Genomic DNA, 26,008 nt, shown 5'->3' with positions numbered 1-26,008 from the left:
ATTAAAATTTTGGACAATGCGAGTGGCACCGCCCACTTTTAAAAGAAGGTAATTTAAAAGTTTTGCAAGCTGTAATTTGGCAATCGTTGAAGATATGATGAGATTCGGCAGGAACGTTACTACTATTACTATATATGCGCTAAATAAAAATTAGCAAAATCGGATGAAGAACCGCCCACTTTTTAAAAAAAAATTTAAAAGTCAAATTTTAACAAAAAATTACTATCTTTACAGTATATAAGTAAATTATGTCAACATTCAACTCCAGTAATGATATGGTGCAACAAAATACAAATATTTTTTCAATTAACTTGTCTAGAATACTTTTAATACCATAAGTCGAACAAAAATTTACCAATCCTTGTGAAATTTGGTAGGGGCATAGATTATATGACGATAGCTGTTTTCTATGAAAATCGGAGAATCGGTTGAAGCCACGCCCAGTTTTTATACACAGTCGACCGTCTGTCCTTCCGCTCGTCCGTTAACACGATAACTTCAGCAAAAATCGATATATCTTTCCTAAACTTAGTTCACGTACTTATCTGAACTCACTTTATCTTGGCATAAAAAATGGCTAAAATCCGACTATTACTACGCCCACTTTTTCGATATCGAAAATTACGAAAAATGAAAAAAATGCCATAATTCTATACCAAATATGAAAAAAGAGATGAAACATGGTGATTGGATTGGTTTATTGACGCAAAATATAACTTTAGAAAAAACTTTGTAAAATTGGTGTCATACCTACCATATTAAGTAGAAGAAAATGAAAAAGTTCTGCAGGGCGAATCAAAACCCTTGGAATCTTGGCAGGAATACTGTTCCTGGTATTACATATATAAATAAATTAGCGGTACCCGACAGATGATGTTCTGGGTCACCCTGATCCACATTTTGGTCGATATCTCGAAAACGCCTTCACATATACAACTACCACCACTGCCTTTTAAAACCCTCATTAATACCTTTAATTTGATACCCATATCGTACAAACACATTCCCGAGTCACCCCTGGCCCAACTTTATGGCGATATCCTGAAATGGCGTCCACCTATAGAACTATGGTCCACTCTCTTTTAAAATACTCTTTAGTACTTTCCATTTGATACCCATAGCATACAAACACATTCCAGGGTTACCCTAGGTTCATTTTCCTACATGGTAATTTTCCCTTTCCACAAAGCTCTCAGCTGAGTATGTAATGTTCGGTTACACCCGAACTTAGCCATCCTTACTTGTTTTTTTTAGTTTTATCATATTTCGTTCTAATTTTCATTTTCAACTGCTGGTTCTTCCGTTATTTTTTTTTCAAGTTTGAAGTTTCTATTTTTAATAAGTTCGTAATTCCGCCAGTGCCTTCACCCTACCATAAGAAATCAGTTTCTTCAGCTGATAGAAATAAGCGTAATCTGAGTATATGAAAGTTGCATTCACCCAAATAAAATAACACCAGTTAAAAAAAATTTGTTTTTCAACTAAACCGCAAAATTTTCCGATAACAAACACCTTGGCTTCGTGGGCAATGTTAATTAGAAAGTTTGACGGGCTGCAACTAAAATAAAAATTGTGCTTTTACCCTATATACGAGAAGAAAAGTCTGTGTGTATGTATTATACATTCATTTGCATATAGTTTTTTTCTAACTGTGGAAAATAAGACTATGAAAAAGGTAGAAACAGAACAAATTACAAATGATTAGAAAATGTGTGAATTACCTTAAAAACGATCAAACAAAACAAAAAAAACCGTAAAATGGAATAAAAATGGCAGCCATGGTTAGATCAACATCAAAAATTATGTACACAGAAAAATAGGGCCAATAATAACAATAAAAACACAGTTCCGCTGTATAAAAGATAAAAAAAAGTTTGTAATAAAGAAAGCGTATGTATTAAGTTTATATGTATGTATGTAGTACAATAACTCTGTAAAAATCGTGCGATTTATCCCTAAGGAGACTGGTCTCCGATTGATCTCTTTTGTCTACATTTATGCATAATTGTTCCACTTTAGGGTATAGTTGGGATTAGTCAGCTTGAAATCTATGTATCCCGACTACGCCGGAGTCAGGGTTAAATTTTCGGAGAATATGTTTCATTCCTTTTTGAAAAGCGGGCGAACAAATTACATCGAATAGATTTGTTGGGTTAGCAAACCCTTCGATTGTGTTTCTGCCATGAAAAGTTTCTCAACAGAAGAGTCATCTGCCTTAGCAGATACGTACGGAGTCGGCCAAAAAAGTTTAGGATGACCAACCAATGGGAACAATTAAAAACAACACACCACATATTAGAAGAGAAGCGGGCTTAATCTCCCCGGTTATATACCGAAACAAAACATTATTATTATTATTTTGGAACGAGATACAGGATCATACTCACCAGTCAACTTGGCAGCGGTTCAACATATATATATAGTATTTCATGTTCTTGTAAATTTGTACATAATTGTAGGGCTGCACAAAATTTTCCTTTGAGGAAAATCAAGTATTTTTGTTTTATTAAAGATCCTTTAATTAAAAAAATAATAAATACCAGACTCCACTGCGACAACGTACTTCCTTTTTATACAAAACTTATTTTGAATTTTGGCAGGACTAACAGATCCCTTATTGAACCGAAAAGGGACTAGGCTTCATATGTGCCCATGTGGGTACAAAGGGGATTGATCCTATCGATCCCTTCCGGGTATAAACGTGTACAATTAGTCTCTTCATAGGACATGCTAAAACAAAAGCGAACAGTTCAACACATACAAAGAGATCAAAACTGGCATTGGTCGAATACCACTTTTCGACTCAGCTCAGACTCAACCTAGACTAATCGCATCTTTTGCCGGGAAAATACAAAGCAATGTCAATGGCGCTTACAGTTAAGAATAATAGATATGTTTTTTATGCGCATGCGCAACCAAGCATCAACACCGATAACAATCAAACTCGTTGCTGTAGATTGGCGACATATAAAATATGTGCACGCACTTCCAAAGAATTACACAGTTTTGGTGCCTACACAATGTATTTATTGTGTGTACAATGTTAGGAAATATACACATGTATATACATTAGACTGCATCAAAAAAAAAAAAAAAACCCAACAACAACCTACAATAAATGATAGCTATCCGAATAAATGTGCGAAAGAATCAAAAATGTTATCACAGTAGCAGAGTTCATTTTATATTGACAGCCCTACATGTTCAATGCCGACTCCAAATGGCATCCATTTTCAATAAGAAGCTTTTTATGGCAGAAATATGCTCCATGCCCATATTACGTGTTACGATCAGTGACTGAAAACCATTTTCAATCAAGACACTGCAACTGTCAAACTATTTCTAAAAATTATAGTAAGTTATGGATCTCACGAGTACTATTTGTAGCTAGTTTCGATCACGGATCATAACAAGTAATTTATATATTTATATTTTATAAATATATTCTAAAGTATTTCGATGTTGGTTGTCGAGTCACTTGAGTTGGGGACCTTATGTTTGTAAGGCTACTATTATTTACAGCATGGCAGCTGCCGTGTATAGTAGTTTGGCCAAAAGCGTTGGATATTAGTGTAAACCAAACCCTCAACTAGCCCTATAAATGCATGCTTTGAAAAAACTGTTATGTGAAATGAACAGTGTTATTTGTTAAATCAACAAGACATTTACTGTTCATTGTCTCATGTTACATTTAAAGTTTTTAATATGATTTTTTATTAGCATACGGAATTTTGCTGTACCTGTTTCTGTGGTTTCAACAGAAAAGTTCTGTTGTTTTTACAGTATCATTTAAAGTAAACTAGGTGTCTTTGTGGGCCTGGATGAGTAGCTACAGTTCAGCAGTCATGCTTTACCACAATTTTTGCGTATCTTCTCGTTTGTGAACTCTGAGCTACGCGAATAACCAAGATGCAAGATGCATGGGTAGGAATGCAGTACCAAAGTTCACTAAGCAACACAACTTGGATAAAACTATGAATTTTGGTTTTCCTTTGAGCAACCCGATCAATATATAAATATGTAAACAGCTGTTCCATTCCTGGTTGAATGTTGACTCATTTACTCTTTAAAGTAAGTGTGCCCACGAAATGGCTCTTTTGGCTCCGTATGGCTCCCAACAATATCACGTTGGCTCTGAAAAGGGTCACAGCATGCTTCGAAATAAAAATTTTGAATTGCGTTGGTGCCGGCATGCCAGACAATCAACCGAATGGCACGAAGGTCGTTGTAGCATTCATTCATTGCTGGCTGGCCTGCAGCTGCTGCTGTTTAATTGTATTTTTGCTTGCTGGTGTTGCTTTCACAGTGTCGTCTTGAATTTTACTGTTTTACTTTGTTTTTTATATTTCAGAATAACAAAATTATTTGTTGTCACTTCGGTAAGGAAGTTTTTGTACCTTTTATTCTCGAACTTGCTTAGACCAAAGACATTTTGATAAATTCAACAATCGGCTCGTACAGCTGCGACCTAAGAGCTGAGCCGTAGTGTCATATTTCATATTCACTCCCTGTCATGGCTTTTTATGCCATAGAATTAAAAAGAAACCCCCCAGAGGAACAGCTGATACAGGAAAGAATTCCATGATGCCTCGGAAAGTTGGGACCTCGGGACAAGACCTCCCTGTGTACTAGCAGCTGATGACATGAAGAACTCAGTTCTTATTAAGAGTTACTATTCATAACTTAGTAAATAGTAAAATATCTCTTCCTATTTCCAACACCTGAATTCGAAGGTGATAACTTCTTCTTGACCGTCTAACCGTTACTCCACTCCGGTGTTTAATAAAGTTCATCCGAAGTTCTGCAACTATTGCCGCAGTCACGTACCATTTGGCCCAACCTTTCGCAGACTTGACATGATATACGTACATATATGTGCCAGGTCCACCCACTTGAATCATTCATTCGGACATTTCTGCTTCGAAGCAAGGCAGCAGCACTAGTTGTGCCCGCTCTCCATATTCCAGCAGCTCACCATTCCCGTTACTCACTGCTGCCGTCGTCTCCTTCTCAGACTATTCCTTACGTACTTACTCACTTACTTACTTAATTGGCGCTTAAACGGTTATGGTCATCCAAAAAAAAAAACCGCGCCAGTCGTTTCTTCGCTTTGCCAACCGACGCCAATTGGTCACACCAAGGGAGTTGAAATCGTGTCCTTCCAGCGGAGGGCGCCGCTCTATTCCTCTGCTTCCATAGGAGGGTTCCGATAACTATAACTTACAGATCTGAAAATCAACAGAATTATCAAGGGACAGGCTTTTTGCGATGAAGTATCCTCAGAAACAGATGGACGTTGGAGTTAGAAGATATGCATTTCCTGTGCTGCCAGTGAAGATGCTGTTTCGTTTAGGGATGATAATGGTTATAATTTTGCCACTTTTAACATTGTGGCGTCTTACGAAATGGACACTTTTCTCCCACCAAAACTTTTGAACGCGTTCTCAATCAGTTCTCTTCTCTCTGTTTCTGCTATTGTTGGTGCTTCGCTCCCCAATAGATGCGATCACTACCAAATTGCAATCAATATCCTCTAAATGGAGTCAGAGGAAACTTGCTGTTTCAACAGGGTTGAGCCAAAGAGATAAGCGTGTTAGAGGCGTTGGTTCATCATTGCAATTGAAAAGTTGGTTGGCATCATGTGGAGACATGTTACAAATAGCGTTGCCAAATGTCCCGTATTGGCCGGGACATCCCGTATTTTTTACAAATTTTAAAGTTTCCCGCCGGGAAATGCTACGTCCCGGCATTTTCACAATATCAAAATCCTTTGAGCTTAGACTTCAGAGCTTCGGGGCGAATTTGACCAACTGTGCCGCTCTGCATCCTATTAGCATCACATCGGGGGTAATCAATAAACCTGTATTTCGAAACTGTCGCTTTGCCCATTATGTGCGCAGGGTTGATGGAGTCTCCAGCTCTTCACTGTTAGCTTCTCAGTTCTAGTATTAACCCTAGGACTAGCGTTGTGGTCTGACAGACCATTTTCAAAAATTTTAATAAAAATTTTTGGTTTCCCCTACATTTTTCGACAAACCGTCTTATGATTTTATTAAGTTCCATGAGGAGTTTCTAATCCAGTATAGAACAATATCCTTTGTCTAATTTTTTGTGTAAAAAACGTCGTTTTGTGTTATATGTGCGTTTTTCCAGGTTGTGGTCTGTCAGACCGCAGCGTAGAAACTGTGTCTACGTTATAATGCTTGATTAGCTGTTGTTTGCTTATCGTCGAAGAAGTTTGGTGGGGTTGTGACTCAACATCCCATTATCCATTGAAGGGCCAAATTTATAATGGTAAACTAAGCGATGCACCTAAGGAAATAAATCAAGGTCTACGGGTTGTGATGGACTTAGTTCAAAAATATTTCCGCACGGGACGAACAATATACGCTGACAACTTTTTTTCATCACTAGAATTAGATAGCCATCTTATGTCGAAAAACTTGGCTTTCGTTGGAACTGTTCGCAAGAATAAAAGATTCATTCCACTAGAATTGCTTACATCTTCTACTCGTCCACTGGACAGCATCATCTTCGGTTTCTACGAAAAATACTTTTCTTTATGCTCGTACGTGCCAAAGAAAACCAAGTCTCTCATTCTTATTTCAACGGAACATTACACTTCAGACGTTGATGGGGAGGCCAGCAAGCTCCTGCAAATATTAGATTACAATAAGTATAAGACGGGAGTAAACACCATGGATCAAATGATATCATTTTACTCTTGCAAACGCCAAACAAGGCGTTGGTCACTTGCGTTCTTATACAACATGCTGGACGTTTCAGCGCTCGCTCATCATATTTGATGAATTATTCCCAAAGAGGGGAACTTATAAACGACAGGAATTTCTGATTGAATTAGCACATCAATTGGTTAAACCACACATGTAGTTAGGAGCAGCCAAGCCGAATATATCGCGATTCCAGCATATCAAAGATGCCATGAAAGTTTTCAATGTTTTCGTAAGTTAATTGATTTTCTTAAACCTTATTAGTATTCTTATAAACAGTTTCTCTTCAGCTTTCATGCTCTTCAGTGCCAATACAAAATAATTTGCCTATATATGCCCCATCTGCCTCTAACCGGACTGTTTGTCGTATTTGCTATAAGGAGGATAGTAGAAATAGGAACACGTGTTTCCATTGCATGAAATGTAAATCTCCGGTTTGTGATTCGCACTCAAGTTGAGTGTGTTTTAAATGCATTGCTGAAGAAACACCAAGAGACTCCTCGAACTAAGGACTTATACGAGTCTAGTTTCATTCAGACTGGCAATATTAATTAAAGAAAATTAACACTCATACATTTTTGCAACAATTCTTGACTATATTTTTGAATTAAATAATCATTGTAACACATTTGGTTTGTTCAAATACTTTTTTTTGGGTAGTGGCACGTATACATTACCTTGTGGTCTGTCAGACTACAACATAGCGTTAACGACAATTTAAGTCACCAGTAGTCTAAGGGTTAAATACACATTCTTTCACGTTCGTCCCTTCCGTTTCCGTATGCCTTATAAATTGTGATAAAAGTTCTGATTTTTAGATAAGGTTGTATTTGTTTATTTTTGTTTGCGTAAGAATGATACGCTTACATTCATTCACAGCGAGTCATACCGCACTCTAACCTGGTCTAATGTTGGCACATGCATCTGTAGAGATTCTGTACATCTTGTATGCCTTTTCGTACATTTATCTGAATTTTTTCTGCATACAACCTGTCGCTGTCTGCACTTAGAGTGTGCATGTTACAAATACATAAATCTGTTGTTGTTGTTGTTGTTCCTTTTTAGCTTAATGTTGACTACCCGACTACGCGTATTTTAAATATTAACATGGTTATCATAATTGCAGTTGTTAACGTTGTCGTTATAGTTATGTTTTATTTTTTTGTCGCGCTTTCATAATTGTTTTGAGCTGGCTTTTATCTGCATTTTTAAATATTCATTTTCTTCGCTTGCTGATTCTATTAAAGTTAATTTGAACTGCCGGTCAGCGCGCTTTTTATTTCGAATCTTAGTACGTAGAGCTTTGCCTATCTTTGCTGGTTTATCTCTCGCGCATACAATTGCAGTGAGTTGTTGGTAGCAAAGTGCATTGCCTCTATTTGCGCAGCATATCATTTTCTGTCTTATCTTATCTGCTATGTGTGCTACTATTTATGAGGTACAGTTGTATGTATTTGAGTCCATATTCAAATGACTTTGCTTACCTCTGGTTTGTTGGCTGGTTTTATTAACAATTAAATATAAAGCCGCGCGCATGCGCAAACGCACCGAGACGTACAGAGGCAGCGTGTAATGCAAATAAAAGTACAAATATACAATTTACATTTATTTATTTGTTTGTAGGCGTATTTGTATATAAAATATGGGTATATATGTATATTACTTCTATCTTGCAATTGAACAATGACCTCTGGTGTTGTAATTGTTTGATTAAAACGCAGGCATATAAGCATGCAAATAATATGCATCTATGTATATTTTCTCATTTCTAAGATGAAGATGTGTGGTTTTTTTTTTATATATTTTTCGTAGAAAATCTTCGTGACATGCATTTATCTTTCATTAAGACGACAACATTAAGGTAAAAAATTATTTCACTGTCGTTTCGGAGTCATTTCTAGATTATTTAAGTCTTATTAAGGAATAATTTCACCGATTATTTGAGGGGCATGTCGTGGTTAATTCGGGCTCACACAGATATGGTCTTATGGACTATTTCGGGGCCATTATGGGATTACGTCGGGCACAATTTCGTGAGGCGTTTGGGGACCATTTCTGGGTCCTTGTGAAGCCATTTTCTGATCATTTAAGCATCACTTCGAAGAAAATTATAAAAAAATGTGCAAAGTCGATTCATTCTTCGTTGAAAATGGAGTTAATCGTTGGGTGTACTCGACGCTCATATACGAGTGGATCTAAATATCTAAAGAAATATATGAAATATTTGTCAAAATGTTATGTAAATGTACATATGCTCACAATATATTTATAAAAAACAAGGGCTAGACAGAACTTAAATCCCTCATGTCGTAGAATATGGATTTTAGAATGGTGCTTATAAATCGAACACACGATTTTTTCCCGGTCTTATCCAGACGATAACACCAATATCAAAAATAGGACATATAAATTTTTATCCACATGGAAAACGGGTTGGGCGTAATGTACAGACACGGAGACTCTTATCGGATTCAAAATTTATTTGTGATATCGCCAACTTAAGTCAACAATTATTGATTTTGATTATAAGAATTAAAAAATCTGTTTAAATTTTTTGGGTCTTTAAAAGAACCAAAATGTATGTATATGTGTATATAAATATATGACCTAAATACACCCTAATGTATATATTACCAATGTTCATCTGCAGCTACTAAGTTGGGCTAAAAACCACTTCTGACATAAATCGTTATGTGCATCGATTGGGTACTAGCCTCATGGCCGCAACCCAATGAAGTTCATCATATTGATGCGTTCAACGCGCTCTTATGCATTCCAGTAACCTCGCTACAATCACGTAAGATGTTGTGTTTGTAAATATGAATGAACTTCAGACTTGGCAATGGAAGTTTATTTCGCCTTGGCCATTCACATACAAAATTTTGCGAATCACTGTTATAAACATTCTATCTAAACCGGAAATTTAATTTGTAACATATTTTGTGTCCCAATCATCTGTTAAATTACAGTTTTTAACTGTGAAAGATGTTAGAAAAGTTACCAACGAGTGGAAATAATAATTTCACTTGCAAAGTGTGAAAGCCCCCTTAGCCAAAGCAAATATCAAATTCTTCTTCTTATGCTTTGCTTGCAACAAAAGTTGCGAGTAGCATCCATATGAAAAACTGCTTATGTGACAGCGCTTTTAAAGATATCGTCCTTGACTGGATTGCTGCTGGCGACATCTGTCCGTCGAAGCGATGTAATACAAAAAATACAAAGGTGGTAGCGCTGCGTTTTAAGTTAAATTTAGTATACAGCCAATCATATGCCCGCTTAGATTTTAGTTTAACCAACGCGATCCTCTGTATGCCAAATTTCATTAGGAAAATAATAGGATTTTGCTATTGGGAAGCGTAAATATAGCAGTGCTATGTAAAGAAAAAAAAAATAGAAAATATTCATTAAATAAAGCAAGACACGCGAGTACACCAGTCCGATCAGAAAAACGTTAGACTAAAATATTTATAGACTTTGTTAAAGCTATGCGATTATTATAAATTGTCTTCAAGTTACAGATAATTTTTTTTTTTTTGATAATTAATCGCCTACCTTCTATTTGTTTCGATCCGTAGAAAGTTAAATGCAAACACGTCTATAGTAATACCTAACTTACTTTCTTTCTAACTACCGTAGTCTTAATCCTCACCTTGATGTAACTTTAACCTTTGTCTCGTAACTGATTGTCCTTACTTGCTCTTACGCTGTCTAGTCCGGCAGAGTAGGACTGCTGAGTGGAATGTCACCCTATCATAGATAATGTTTCAAAATCGACCTATCTCATAAATATAACTATTTACTCTTTAGATCTCTTCAAATATCGTAATCCATAATAATAGTCATCCATTTTATAATTATTTTCTTTTTCTGTGTCGAAAAAGTAAAAGTTAGTAATACCAGAAATTTGTCATAGTATTATACTGTAACGAATTTTTGGAAATTCTTGATTATTTTGCAGCTTATGTTACCGTTCGTATCTCTGAACTGTCGAATACATAACAAAACGTTCTTTATTTAGACTACTTTGGGAGTGGTACTTCACAATTATCCCGTACTTCACTACAGCGTGTTATAATCAAACTGATTGATTATCGTTCCCCCACCCTGCTTTTATGCTCTCAGTTAGCCTCGTTCACCTATTTCACCTAAGATGTAGACTTTTCAGGAGTATGCCTTCTGGAAGAGTTGTATATCATACTTGGTTATTCAGCTATATGCGTGTGTATGTGTGAGTAACCACTTAGCTCTTAGCTGATGACTCCACATGTGTATGTGAGATAATCTCTTTGCTTTAAGCGGCTAGTTACATATGTGTGTGAAATATTCTTCGTCGTCTTCTATATACATGTGTAAATGGCTTACTGTCGTTGTATTTATTTACTAACAGCATAGTGATGTTAGAAAAGCTAATAATCACCACAATACTTATACTTTTCTATAGAAAACTTGCATCTGTTTTTTGGCTATAATGTTTGATCCAATTGAGATATTACCTTGAAATTTAATACACCGCATTCTGTTGAAACAAGAAGGACTCTGCATGAAAAAGAAAATTCGTTTCATTTGAATTAGCTGTTCTATAGTTATATGACCGTACCTTTATTCTGTCCTTTTTTTCTAAAAGACTTTAATTATAAAAGAAAAACAGTTTGGGTCTCTGTACATACCACTACCAAAATGGGGCAAACAACGCCCATAATACTTATAAGAAGTTACCTATAATGTTGAAGTAGATTTGAGTTAACGACAGCTTAAAGCTTACAAAGGTAGATTCCATTCAACCTGTACATTATAAAAATAATTAACGAACAATGGCTACTTAAATATGAGCGGTTTCATACATAGCCCTTAAATTATAATTAAAAGTGAGCAAAGTTTTATGTATGTAAACCCAAACGATTATGATGCAAGAAAGCGATTATTATAAATATTTTTAAGGTCCATGGTTCCTATGTCGATTTCTGTTTAGTGGTTTTTTAACGATTTTTTAATCGCATTTGTCATTGTTGTTTTTTAATGTTGTCATCGGAAAATTGAAAGTGAGGTCAATGAATAAAGAAAAATTGTCAATGCAAAGCCAAAAGGTAGAAAAGTTATGAAAAAATTATGTTGAATCCAAGTGGCACAAATTTTCCATAACTTTCATGCATTTGTATGAGCTTAACTTTTTTTTATTTTTATTGTTAATTTTTTATTACATTTCTAAGCGATTATTATTAATTTTACCGACAATGAGTTTATATGGCATAAAATGATTAAGCAGCGAAGTAAAGTTCAAAAGGGTATCAAGTATTTTGGAAAATTCTAAGATATGCCGATTTAGGTACTTAATTTTTATTTTGAATGCTAAGATTTACATAGGTTGGTAATGTACCGCCAATTTGTAGGAAAAATTAAAAAGGAACTTGACGCAAATTGGAAGAGAAGATCGGCTTAAAATCTCTTCGGAGTTTATCGCACCTTACATTTATATATTTTATTTAAAGTTTGACATATGCAGCAGCAAATACGTAAATAGCAGTGGGAGTTTTATAAAATTTTGTTGGTTAGGTTAGGTTGAACTGGCCGGTCCATGAGGACCTTACATAGACTAAATAAATCCGTAGTGTTATCAGAAGTCTGTTTTAACGACCAAACTGAAAACCCCTATCAAAAACCAGGACCTATGATATAAAATAACTCCGTCCTCTTGGCAAATACTAGAAGCTTCCTAGGATTTAAGCCACTTGCTGCTTCTAGATCTGACAGCTGTATCACTCCTAAGTCTTAGCCTGGCAAGCGCAGGGCAAGAACACAAAACGTGCTCGATCGTTTCCTCCTCCAGCCCGCACTTCCTACATCTGCTATCACTGACGAAGCCTAATTTAAAGGCATGTGACGCCAGAAGGCAGTGTCCAGTCAGAATACCCGTCATGAGTCTACAGCCCTCTCTTTTTAATGATAGAAGCAACTGTGTTAGTCTAAGGTTGTAAGACCTACACATAATCTTCGACACTTTACAGCCCCGCGCTTGAACCCACGCCTTTCCTGCTTAGTCGATCATGTGCACCTCTCGCCTTCGCTTAATTTCCCCCAGTCTAATTGGGACGTCTACGGAGCATGCTTCAAGGGATGCCCTTTTTAGCTAGTTCATCCGCTTTTCCATTCCCATCTATTCCCAAATGCCCTGGGACCCAATATAGATGTATGCTTCTCCCTGTCTCGATTCTCTCCAGGGACTGCTTACAATCCAACATGCATTTAGATGCTGTGCTATGCGATTATTGCCTTAATTGCTGCTTGACTGTCAATATAAAAGTTAACACGATTGCAGCTTGGGCTATTTTCTTCCAGGGTTTCTACTGCTTTGGTTATGGCTACTATTTCCGCTTGGAAAACGCTACAGTAATCCGGTTTCGTTGGTTAAATTCTTATATTTTTATTTTTGATCATTTAAAAAAAAGTTATAGTTTTGTAACTGAACTATGCAAATCAGTCTCAAAAACGTTTGCAAAAAAATCGAACATTCGAGAAAATTTACTAAAACTTTCAAGTTTGTATTTGGAGTTTTCTGAATTTTTTTTGAGTGTGCATTTTTGTACCCAATACTTTTTAGTCTACTAAATTTAAGTAAAAGGTCTCTCAAAATTCGCATAGATTTTTTAAAAAAAATTTTCTGAAGAGTCTACCCATTTTCTTTGTCCTTTTATTCACTCCTCTCTCTGCTTCTCTTTCTCCCTCCTCCACTACATTTATCCTTATCTCTCTATCTTCGTCTAAGACTAAGTCGATCTCAGTCTCTTTCTCCTTCCTTCGTTTTCTTCACTCTAGTTTTTTTTTATTCTTCTCATTCTCTTGTTTCCACACCTAGTCCCAGTCTCAGTCTGAGCTCCCTGTCCATTTCTCTATTCCAGTCGCAGTCCCAGAGGGTTGTATGTACTAAGCGGTGGAGCACCCTTACCATTTTATGTATGAAAAATAGATAAGATCCGATTTTGAAACCTGCTGAATATGCTCACAAAATTTCATGAGAATCGGTGGAGCAGTTTCGAATGAGTTCAACCACAAACACTTTACCAAGAGAATTTTATATTTAAAATATTGATATAAGCAAGTATTCTGATATAAAGCGTTGTTCTAAAATACTCTGAGGTAGCTAGTGGATGACTGCATTGAAATCCTCAATGACCTGGGAGCCAAAAACAAGATTTTGTTCGAATGGGTTCCCGGACATCAGGGACATGAAGGCAATGAGCTTGCGGATTACCTAGCAAAGCAGGTTGCTACAGCAGCATTCTATGGTCCAAAGGCCTTTTGTGGACTCACAAAAGCACACATCAGGAAAACCATAAGTAACTGGAAATAAACCAATTCAGACGTCACTGTACTTACTGCTCAGGGCCAAATTATTTTATTACTCTTACACTTTTATTATTATTTTATACTTCCGGTAACGAAAGTATCAGCCAAACTCATTGATCTAAGTAGGGAGGACCTACGAACTCTCACTGGGTACTATAAGGGACACTGTGTCCTACGATATCACCTAAGTAAGTGAAATTTATCCGATACACAAATTTGTCGTTTATGTGAGCTGGAAAATGGAACGCCGGTTCACATCCTCTGCGAGTGCGTCGCTCTGGCAGAGCAGAGACCACCCATCTAGGTGGTGTGACTCTTAATCCCTATGTGATATAGAGTAAAAAACCTGAAGAGGTACTTAGATACATCAAAAGCCTCCACATACAAAATTAGGCTGAAAGGTCCTGCACAATAGATCTACAAAAAGGTCGCAGTGCTTCCAGGTCTAATTATAATAATAATAACATGTGGCGAGAGAGAGTGATTCTCTTCACAGTCTTTGTGTAACCAAATTAGTTTTATGCATTCTTTTTTGGTGCGATTTGTGCAGGGGTATATCTTTGACTAGTTTGGTACTAGAAACCTTTTTCTTTGCGGAAAGTGGACCAGAGGCTGGCCCATTCTAAAAAGTTGTATTTATAGTATCTACGATTTGCTTGAAATAATGTAAAAAGGTAGCTCTTTGACTAGATTATTATTTAAGAAACTTTTCTTTTCGGGAAGTGGACCAGTGGAAAGTAATACCTAGCTAGTTTTTTTTATAAAAGTGGCCGTTAGCCCATAACAAAATTTTGAATTTACTAAAAAGTTCGAACACATAAGATTTTTGTTGCAGCATCGTGCTCTAACAGACAAGTAGATCACATGTGTTTGTATGAGGAGCGACAGATAGCCTATTTTGCGCTCCCCATGCAAACGCATGCAATCTACTCAGCTGTCAACACACGATTCCACATCTAAAATCTTATGTATTCCGGCCTTAAAGCAATAAAGTGGTCCAAATGTCAAGCGAATAACCGTTACTGAAAATACACATAAATGAAACAAAAACCGAACAAGAAAAAAGAACAATGAAAAACTTTTAAGTGAACTGTAATCAAATCATTACCAAACAAAAGCAAAGTAACGGTTAAATTATATCAACATAACAGAAAGCATAAATTTTAACTTTTGAAGAGACAAAATTGACTTAAAGTTTAATGACATACAATACATGTAGTTATGTATGTAAATATAATAAACACCAATGCAACAATGCATAAAAATGAAATTGAATAAAATAAAACGTAAACAGTTTGAAAAAGAAAGTGACCACAGAGTGCATCCAATTTCGCTTGAAAAACGCTGTAATAATTTATCATGTGCGGCCAAGTGGCACCCATTTAAACTAATCCAAAGCAACACGACTTACTGGACAGTGGGTCATAATAGCAATGGGTTGTGCTGCTAAATGCAACGCTTTGTTAATAAATATTAATATCTAATGGTATTTTCTTGTCTGAAAATAAATTACCCTCATGTTGGACTTTTAAATTCCAACTTCTGAATTGGGTGATGTGGCGCTTTGCAAAATAGCTCTCTTTGTAGGTAATAAAGTGCGCCCTTTTCTTGATCAGTGAAAAATATGTATTTTGTAAAAGAAACACACAAACTCACGAGGGAGATGAGAAGAACCAAGTGGGTGGAATTATTTTCAGAAAAGAAGGCGCCATAAGCTATAATTTAGGTATATGAGGCAGTGATGTCGCTAGCCCATGTTTTTACAAGATCTGCGTACCTACGTCCCATTATCAAATTCACTCGCGAAATATGTATAAATCAATCAGAATAGCAGAGGAGACAACCGAACTATGCCATTGACCGTGAGAATAAATTACAAATATATGTTCTATGAAGAGCAAGCACTGTAGCTAAAATTAGAATCACTTACAATAGTAGCGTTCCATTGAGTCATCGAACTCTGGATCACGATCAAATCTCTTTGGAACGATCACGATGAGTACTATGAGAGTTGTCAGCACTCAGCGAATGTGTACGCATACGAAGGTTCCTGTTATTTTCAATTTTTTCCCCCGAATCGCTCCATAAAGTTTTATTTAAAAACAAATTAACAAACCAATAACTAATATTATTAGTTCTTTAAACGATGCGATATATTTTTCTTATAAAATTGAAATCAGATAATAACCTCGCCCACTTTATATATATAAGATTTTATATAAATATCTATGCAAAAAGAGCTTTATATCAATGGTATTTCTTTTTTTAAGTGAAATTACAACAAGAAATAGGAAAAAATTTAAATTTTTGAAAATGGGCGTGGCACCGCCCCTTTTATGGCTAAGAAATTTTCTATGCTTCGGGAGCCATAACAAAATTAACAGCTCGTAAAAAGATTGGGTATGCATATTTTTCTTATAGCAGAAAATATTTCTAGGAAAAATAAACGGGACCGGTTAAGGACCACGCCCACCTTTATATAAAAGATGTTTAAAAGGTTCGTAGACGAATATAATAAGTTATACCTTTGCGAAAAATAGCTTAATATCAATGGTATTTTACTTTATAAATGGAATTATAACAAAAAGTTGGAAAATATTAGAATTTTTTAAAATGGGTGTGGCACTGCCGCTTTTTTGATCAAGCATTACACAACATTCCTTGAGCCTCAAAAAAAAAAAAAAAATAATAATAAATCCTTCGTAGCAAAATTCGAAAAAGTTATTTAAAATAAAAATAAATAAATGTAAGGCGCGGTAACCTCCGAAGAGATCTAAGGCCGAGCTTCTCTTCCAATTTGCGTCGTGCTCTTGATTTTCCCTACAAATTGGCCGGACGGGACCTACATGTTTTATGCCGACTCCGAACGGCATCTGCAAGGCAGATGAGTTTTCACTGAGAGCTTTTCATGGCAGAAATACACTCGGAGCGCTTGCCAAACATTGCCGAGTGGCGACCCCGCTTAGAAAAATTTTCTTCTAATTGAAAAACCTTATTTCTATTATTTTGATGTTGCATTGCCCAGGGTGTGAACCCAGGCATACGGTGTGGTAGGCGGAGCACGCTACCATCACACCACGGTGACCGTGAAAAAGTTATTTATCGGAAATAAACTGTACAATTGAAACTCACGCTGAGTATATAATGTTCGGTTACACCCGAACTTAGACAACCTTACTTGTTCAAATTAAAAATGTATAGTTTTTCTATCATGATTTAAAATGAATGTTATGTAATTATTTTATAGCCTTACTAATTTGTTTTCAGGCTTAAAGCTAAAACTTATGCGTTGTCGAGTGGAAAAAATATGTTAAATATCGGATGCCCTAGTGCATATGTCTGTAAGTGCTACCAAGTACAGAGGGTATGCTTTCCACAAAAAATCAAATCAACAGAGTCACCCTGTTGATCCGAAATTGATCCAGATAGATACACGATCACAGCATTTGTATTGCAATGTCTATGCGTATCTGGATCACGCTTCATTGGAACGCAACTAATGAAGTTGCCAAGAGTATTGTACGCACTATTTGTATGCTTTTTGTGCTTTAATAATGTGAGGTCACAGAGTGTATTGGCAATATCGTAAATAGGTAGATACGTAAAACGCTCGCACTAGGCTTAATCTTTTAGAGGTGGATGAAAATGAATTTCTCTGTTTGAGATTAAGCCAAAACGTCGCATAAAAAATGTGCCTTTTATTTGGGACTCAACGTTTAGAACTTAAGATTGAGGTTAGTTCTCAAATGGAGTATAACAAAGATTGAGTGAAAAAACAAATAAATAATTCCCTAAATCGTAATCCCCAAACATGAAATACAGAGCTTCGAAATCCCAGGGAATTATAACAATGTTTGCATATAGTTCGAACTTCTTTGCAGACTTCGGAACAAATTTCGAATTCACTAAGGTGGTAGTTTGGAGGTTTTTAGGATTAATATGGTGTCATTGTTGAAAATAAAGTTTCTTTCATTACGACTGCGCAACCGTCAGATTTTATTTTGAGATAAATCCGGTACCATAATGGTTTAACTTTAATACCATTTAGGGATTGTTTTCGGGATCTCAAGACCATCTCCGAACATTTTTAGCGTTGCTTGGGTGAGATTTCCTCAGGAATCTGTCGAAGTCATATCAGGCAACGCAAAAATTACTGATACCGAAAAGAAGTTTGTCGAGAAAATATTTTTTTTTTATTGGTTTCGCCTAATCCAATTTTGCTGATAACTCCGTCCCTTGTTAATACATTCAAAACAAAGTTTCTTGAACACAGGAAAATTACTGTTAATCTGTCTTTCTTAAGGTGTTTAGCGACTGAGAACAGTCGCTGACTGTGGCGCTTGTTGATAGCGACAAAACCTATGGGAAAATGTTTTCCGAATACAATGAGTATGTAGACTGGGACTTGTTTAGTGCCATGATCATTATGATGCAGGACGAACCGAGTAAACCGATATTCGACGTGGGGATAGCTAAGGGGAGTTATTGTATTCCATGTGTTGCAAAGTTGGAGAACACGTGAAATATACCGACACGGGATTGGAAGATACTCTGCGTAACTCAGCCCACTGAGAGAGGTCAGCACCGCATTCTTCAATTAAACTGACAGAGGATGAAAAGCAGCAAAATTATGTTGCGAATCCTAAGAATAAACCTCAAACACCGAAAAGTGGCGTCGGACAAAGTCCTCCTGAATGTTCGTTCGATATGGCGCAGTATTAAGAGACATGGCTCACATAGGAGGAAATATCTCTGGGCTCAGCATGTTAATTCGAGTTTTTTTTTTTTTACCGAAAACGAAAGACAGGGTCAGTGCTAAAATCATAAGAACTCAGAAGAAAAGAAACAGCTATGCTCACGTACATATGTACTATGCAATGATCTAATTATGATATCCTGACACATGATTCACAGGGTAGGTTCAATCAACTGGTGAATTAACAGGAACGCAAAGAACGGCTCGACTTTTTCTTATTTTTCTTGTAGCACTATGGAGACTGCGAAGGTTTTGCGAAGTTTTATTGATGTCGATGGTCCTTTGTCAGATGTTAATCAGGTACGTTAAGAAAAATAGCATCTTTAAAGTATAGCCCGACCAGCGCAAAAAGAACAGCGAGGGAACGATTTAATATGCCTAAGTCTCGCCTGCTAAATAAACAGGATTCACCACGAGTAGGTTAGACTGGCCATTGGTTTGGAGGAGCTATTCAGTATTTGATATAGAGATTACATATTTGACGATATTGTACTGGGAGAAGTAGAGGGGTGGGAGTGATAGTGGTAGTGGTAGATGTAGTAGGCGTGATAGTGGGAGTGAGATTGAAAATGGAAGTAGGGGTGAGAGTAAGAATGGAAGTTCGAATAGGAATGAGAATGGTAATTGCATTGGGTATGAAGATAGGAAATGTGAATGAGAGTGTGAGGGAGATGAATCAAATAAAGGATTTACAAGAATATGAGGAAAAAACAAGATAAAATAGAAAGTAATGGGATAGAGTGAAGAAGGAAAGCTTGGATCACTTTTTAAATGCAGGCAAATAAATTTTTGGGCATGGTAAAATCTGCCCGTACACTAGTCAGCTTAGAAAATTGTGCTAGCGAAAGAAAAGTTTTCTCAGATAGTATGTGTGTATCTATTCGATGGTTATAAAAAATTTATGTTGTTGTTTTTGTTGTTGTTGTTGTTGCATTAACGACAAAGACACTCCCGAAGGTTTTGGGTAGTGTTTTTCATGCTGATGTCCTTTGCCGGATATAGATCCGGTACGTTCCGGTAACAAATCACCATTAAGGTACTAGCCCGACCATATTCAGTACGATTAATATGACCGCATTAAACCTTCTAGGCCATTCCGCCTCCTACCCTCTAGTTTCATGAGGAGTCCCCAGAACCTCGCCTGCTAAGTACATATGTGTTTCATACATTCATATTTGTAATAGGATTCCATTCGCGTAAGGTTGACAATTGTGTTGCGGGAGCCCTGAATCTATAAAGCTTTTTATTGCGCTTATCAACCCTTTGAATCCCAAAAATTACATGCCGAAGTGTGAAAAGAGATCCGCCTGTCACAGTGTGCGTCATTTGGAACTTCAACTACTTTTTGCCAGATATTTATCGAGTAAATAAAAAGAGGCTTGCATTCAATAAAACTTTAAAGCATTTTCAGAGGCCTACCACAATAATAACAACAAACTAATAAACAAACTCTTGTAAGGCAAGCCGCCAAGAAAAGCCTGCAATGATGAATTGCTACAAAATAACAAAAAAAAAAAATAAATAATAATAAGAACTTCAATAATTACTCCATCGCAATAAATGCAATAAATGCACGCATGTGTGGTCATTATTATTTATTATCATTGTGCTAAGATCGAAGACTTTGTTGTTGTGCTGCTCTGAGAATCGATTGCGTTGTAATGTGAATATTTTGCAAACTTCTGGCAACCATACAAGTACCGACTATTATAGCGCCTCTATTGTTTGCTTTACCTTCCCTGCCCACTCGTCTCCCACTCGAGGTTTAGCAAGTCAAACTTATTAAGTAAAAAGACATTGTTTAGCGGACCAGCTTGCAGTGAAGAGTACGTTCGCGGAGCACAGCATGAGTGAAGTTAGATTGCACCGTAATGTGATCAGATCCTGTGTATTAACACCGCCCCAGAATGCAACATAAAAATACCATTATCACCGTCATCAACTGTAGTACTCCGCCCCGCAGCGTTGAGTAGAGTGTCAGCTGCAGATGCTCAAAGTTTGTTGAAAACTTTGAAAATAACATTTTATTGAAAAATCTTTCCATTTCACCATTACACAAAAATGTTTGCAAGTTTCTGCATTTGCACGACTAACTTTTATATGAGGCCGCCTCGGGCAGTCAGCGCAGCAACGACATACGTTATTACACATTCATAAAAGCATATGTTGCGGGGGGACAGTCTTTAATAATGCATACAATCACTGTAGGACATATCTGCTTCACTATATCTGACGGAAATTGGGAGTACCTAGTGGTATTACTGACTGTTTTACCTAGGTTAGTCTGCTTGCCTCTACTGCGAGTTTAGGGTTTTGGGAACCCACGCCTTTGCTCTTCATTGTGCTTCTGTCCTTAATCCTTTTCCTCGTTGAGCGTGCTTCGTAAATGTCGGTGATGTCGGCCAGTGTCATCAAGAGGGCATCAATTAACCGAAATAGCTGGGAATTAGTACCGTCTTCTAAAAGAGTTGGTTCATTCCAGGCACAAGCCCTTAGATTTTCGTTGTTTGAATCGTTGTACGTTTGCCGTGGTTGGCATGAGAAAAAATAGATCCCATGCTTGGCTTGCTGCTTCATTTTTTGATTAGGTACGGGATTTGGACATAAGTCGCCTCAGGCGAAAGCCATAAGCCTCTAAACCTCAGGGACTATGTTAATATAAAAAAAATTTCCTCAGGAGAAAGAGTAACAAACCGGCGCCTTGTCTACTATTTGAGCACCGTCTCTCTGGTCATGCAGCACAGCAACAAACCAACGAAACTGCCTAACCCTTCAAATAGCCCATGGCGGAACGATACAAGGTGGCAGCAGGGGACAGCTGATTATAAACTTCGGAACTTTTATTTATGTTTGTAGGTATGTCCGTAACATTTTAATATACCCTTCGTTGAAATTAATAAACCCGATCGCATCAATTGCGCTGAATTGGCGGTAGATTTCAAATAAATAAACAAATTCCTCGTAATACAACAAAGTGTGGAGTAATTATAATTAAAAGAGAGAAATAGATAACGGGTAAATAAGACATACAAAAGCAACAAAAACAAGAAAATAGAAGAGCCGAAACTCATGTTGAAGTCAATTGAAGAGTTTGTGTCAGTGAATTTGTGTAATTTGTCTAACATGAAAACCGGAGGCATTTAAATGTATCCATACATACATACAACATTGTGGTAAACTATGAAACAAGCAATTTATAATTAATTAAGATGAAATAACATAAATTCATTTTTAACAAGCGTACAATGACAATACACAGCAACAACAAAATAAAATTGTTTGAACAACAGGGGACAAGTTATATATTTGAAAGTCAGCAAACTGTGTGTGGTGTGAAGAGATTAAGATGTGAATAGTACCATCGATGTATGTACACTAGAGTGGTCTTAAAAATTTGATTTCCGCAAAAAGATTGTACCGCCCACTTAAATTATTCCTTTGCATGTAAGTAATCAATATCGCAACTCTTAGGCAGATTACACCAGCTTAAGGGGTGGCACATTACCATTGAAAATGTCGAAACCCTTTTTATACTCAGTTGAGCAGAGCTCACAGAGTACATATATTAACTTTGATTGGATAACGGTTGGTTGTACAGATATAAAGGAATCGAGATAGATATAGACTTCCATATATCAAAATCATCAGGATGGAAAAAAAAAAAAAATTGATTGAGACATGTCCGTCCGTACGTCCATTAACACGATAACTTGAGTACATTTTGAGGTAACTTGATGAAATTTGGTATGTAGGTTTCCAAGCACTCATCTCAGATCGCTATTTAAAATGAACGATATCGGACTCTAACCACGCCCACTTTTTCGATATCGAAAATTTCGAAAAACCGAAAAAGTGCGATAATTCATTACCAAAGACGGATAAAGCGATGAAACTTGGTAGGTGAGTTGAGCTTATGACGCAGAATAGAAAATTAGTAAAAATTTTGGACAATGGGCGTGGCACCGGCCACTTTTAAAAGAAGGTAATTTAAAATTTTTGCAAGGTGTAATTTGGCAGCCGTTGAAGATATCATGATGAAATTTGGCAGGAACGTTACTCCTATTAATATACATATGTATGCCTAAAAAAAATTAGCAAAATCAGAGAACGACCACGCCCACTTTAAAAAAAAAAATTTTTTTTTAAGTAAAATTTTAACAAAAAATGTAATATCTTTACAGTATATAAGTAAATTATGTTAATTTGTCTAGGATACTTTTAATGCCATAAGTCGAACAAAAATTTACCAATCCTTATGAAATTTGGCAGGGGCTTAGATTTCGGGACGATAACTTATTTCTGTGAAAAAGGGCGAAATCGGTTGAAGCCACGCCCAGTTTTTATGCACAGTCGACCGTCTGTCCTTCCGCTCGGGCGTTAACACGATAACTTGAGCAAAAATCGATATATCTTTACTAAACTCAGTTCACGTACTTATCCGAACTCACTTGGAATTGGTATAAAAAATAGCCTAAATCCGACTATGACCACTCCCACTTTTTCGATATCGAAAATTTGGAAAAATGAAAAAAATTCCATAATTCTATACCAAATATGAAAAAAGGGATGAAACATGGTAATTGGATTGGTTTATTGACGCAAAATATAACTTTAGAAAAAAAACTTTGTAAAATGGGTGTGACACTTACCATATTAAGTAGAAGAAAATGAAAAACTTCTGCAGGGTGAAATAAAAAACCCTTGAAATCTTGGCAGGAATACTGTTCGTGGTATTACATATACAAATAAATTGGCGGTATCCAACAGAGGATTTTCTGGGTCAACCTGGTCCACATTTTGGTCGATATCTGGAAAACGCCTTCACATATACAACTACCACCACTCCCTTTTAAAACCCTCATTAATACCTTTAATTTGATACCCATATCGTACAAACTCATTCTAGAGTCACCCCTGGTCCACCTTTATGGCGATATTTCGAAAAGGCGAACACCTATAGAACGAAGGCCCATTCCCTTTTAAAAATACTCATTAACACCTTTCATTTGATACCCATATTGCACAAACGAATTCTAGATTCACCCCTGGTCCACCTTTATGGCGATATCTCGAAAAGGCGAACACCTATAAAACGAAGGCCCACTCCCTTTTAAAAATACTCATTAACACCTTTCATTTGATACCCATATCGTACAAACACATTCTAGAGTCACCCCTGGTCCACCTTTATGGCGATATCTCGAAAAGGCGTCCACCTATAGAACTAAGCCCCACGCCCTTTTAAACTACTCATTAACACCCATATCGTACAAATAAAGTCTAGAGTCATCCCTGGTCCATCTTTATGGCGATATCTCGAAAAAGCGTCCACCTATATAACTAAGGCCCACTCCCTTTTAAAATACTCATCAACACCTTTCGTTTGATACCCATATTGTACAAACGCATTCTAGAGTCACCCTTGGTCCACCTTTATGGCGATATCTTGAAAAGGCGTCCACCTATAGAACTAAGGTCCACTCTTTTATAAAATACTCATTAACCCCTTTCATTTGATACCCATATCGTACAAACAAATTCTAGAGTCAACCCTGATCCACCTTTATTGCGATATCCGTAAATGGCGTCCACCTATAGAACTATGGCCCACTCCCTCATAAAATACACTTTAATGCCTTTCGTTTGATACACATGTCATACAAACACATTCCAGGGTTACCCTCGGTTCATTTTCCTACATGGTTATTTCCCCTCATGTTGTCACCATAGCTCTCAACTGAGTATGTAATGTTCGGTTACACCCGAACTTAACCTTCCTTACTTGTTTTAAGTATGCTGTTTTACTTATAGTGTTTTTATAAGAAGAAAATGAAAACTAAAACAATCAAGCATTTTCCAATGTTTCAGAGCCAATTGACGTATCGAGTCACATGTTTCTCCCACATTGGTTAAAGACCACGCCCATTTTATAAATATTTTTTTGAAGGATCAAAGACAAACTTACTTTCAAAATACCATTATAATAAAAAATTTAAGAAACTAAATCATTTGAAATTTGTGTGTTCACCCCACCTTTTTCGACAATTTATTATTCTGTGTTTCGATAGCCATTACTGGAAGAAGAATTGAAATATTGTAAAGAAAGTATGTATTCTTATTTTTTATAAGTATGAATATTTCTAATAAAATTGACGAAAATTATTTAATTTTATTTAATCATCATTTACAACAGTTAAATTCTTAACAACATGAATTCCTATTCAAATCCAGACTTATTACGCCATTTAGATTGATCAACTTTAAAAGAATCAGTGGGAGTAAAATATCTTTCGAAAAACGAAAGTCCTTTTTTTGGTTCACGGAGTCTTCAGTGCTTTCGAGAAACATATCTTGCACTCAAGCTATTTTTAAATTAGAAAAAAAAAAATTAAGTGGTATCAAAATCCTCGTTAAGCGTTGCTGAACAAGGCAAGAAAGCCCATTTCGCGCGTAACTATTTCCAACAACGTCCTTATATTTATTGGCTAAATAAAAAACCATTTATTATTTATTATAAAAATTGACACTATTACTTTTATGAAATATTGTGGCTTTTACGAAAACTGCTAGGGACTTTTTAGCTTTTTCGCCTTAAGACACCATCTAATGAGTTAATGAATTATCGATATTAATCACAATAACTAAAAAGTTTCGTTACGTAGCTGTAATGACCGTAGAAACGGTATAACAGGGAACAAATTCTCGTCGGCTTTTTTTTTGACCGTAAGTGTATGTATGCTTTTAAAAAAAGTTCCCTGTAGGAAATGGTAATGCGAAATTTGAAAGTGCCGAAGTTTGAGATAAAATTTTTTATACATTTTTTTTCTATGGCGAGGTAAAAATGCCTAACTATTGCTGCCGTCCAGATTTGCTGCTATCAGAGCTCGGTAAATTCAATTCCATTACATTACCAATTACATTCCCCAGTAATTGGAAAAAGTAATCAACTCCTTTTTTCCACAGCAAAGGAATCAATTACATTTCAGTTCCTCAAAAAAATGGAGGTAATTTGCTTTCTTTGGGGCTCAACTTCAAAAAAATGTTTGTTTGTAATTGATTGAATTGCGCAGATGTAATTTCCGTCCCATTACTTTCGAAAGGAGTTGGAAATGTAATTGAATTTTTTTTTTTTTTCAATTACATCACAGAGAATGGCAAAAGTGCTTTCAATTTGCCCATA

General features: G+C 36.3%; 1 protein-coding gene across 17 annotated transcripts in view; it reads left to right on the top strand.

Annotated features, from left to right (window-relative positions):
• The window catches only part of smash (smallish), a 483,421-nt gene that overhangs the window by 360,969 nt on the left and 96,444 nt on the right, over positions 1 to 26,008 (top strand). Inside the window, exon 1 of one of the 17 annotated variants that reach the window (XM_067791871.1) lies at positions 22,155 to 22,272. The exons of the other annotated variants lie outside the window; for them this stretch is intronic. The gene's annotated coding sequence lies outside the window, so the exon portion shown is untranslated. Of the gene's footprint in view, positions 1 to 22,154; positions 22,273 to 26,008 lie in introns of those variants that run through there. 17 annotated transcript variants of the gene reach the window in all.

The sequence above is a fragment of the Eurosta solidaginis genome, chromosome 1 (genome assembly GCF_040869045.1).
Source record: "Eurosta solidaginis isolate ZX-2024a chromosome 1, ASM4086904v1, whole genome shotgun sequence".
NCBI classification, from domain to species: domain Eukaryota; kingdom Metazoa; phylum Arthropoda; class Insecta; order Diptera; family Tephritidae; genus Eurosta; species Eurosta solidaginis.
Note: the sequence above shows the minus strand (reverse complement) of the source record. Positions and strands in the feature narration are given on the sequence as shown.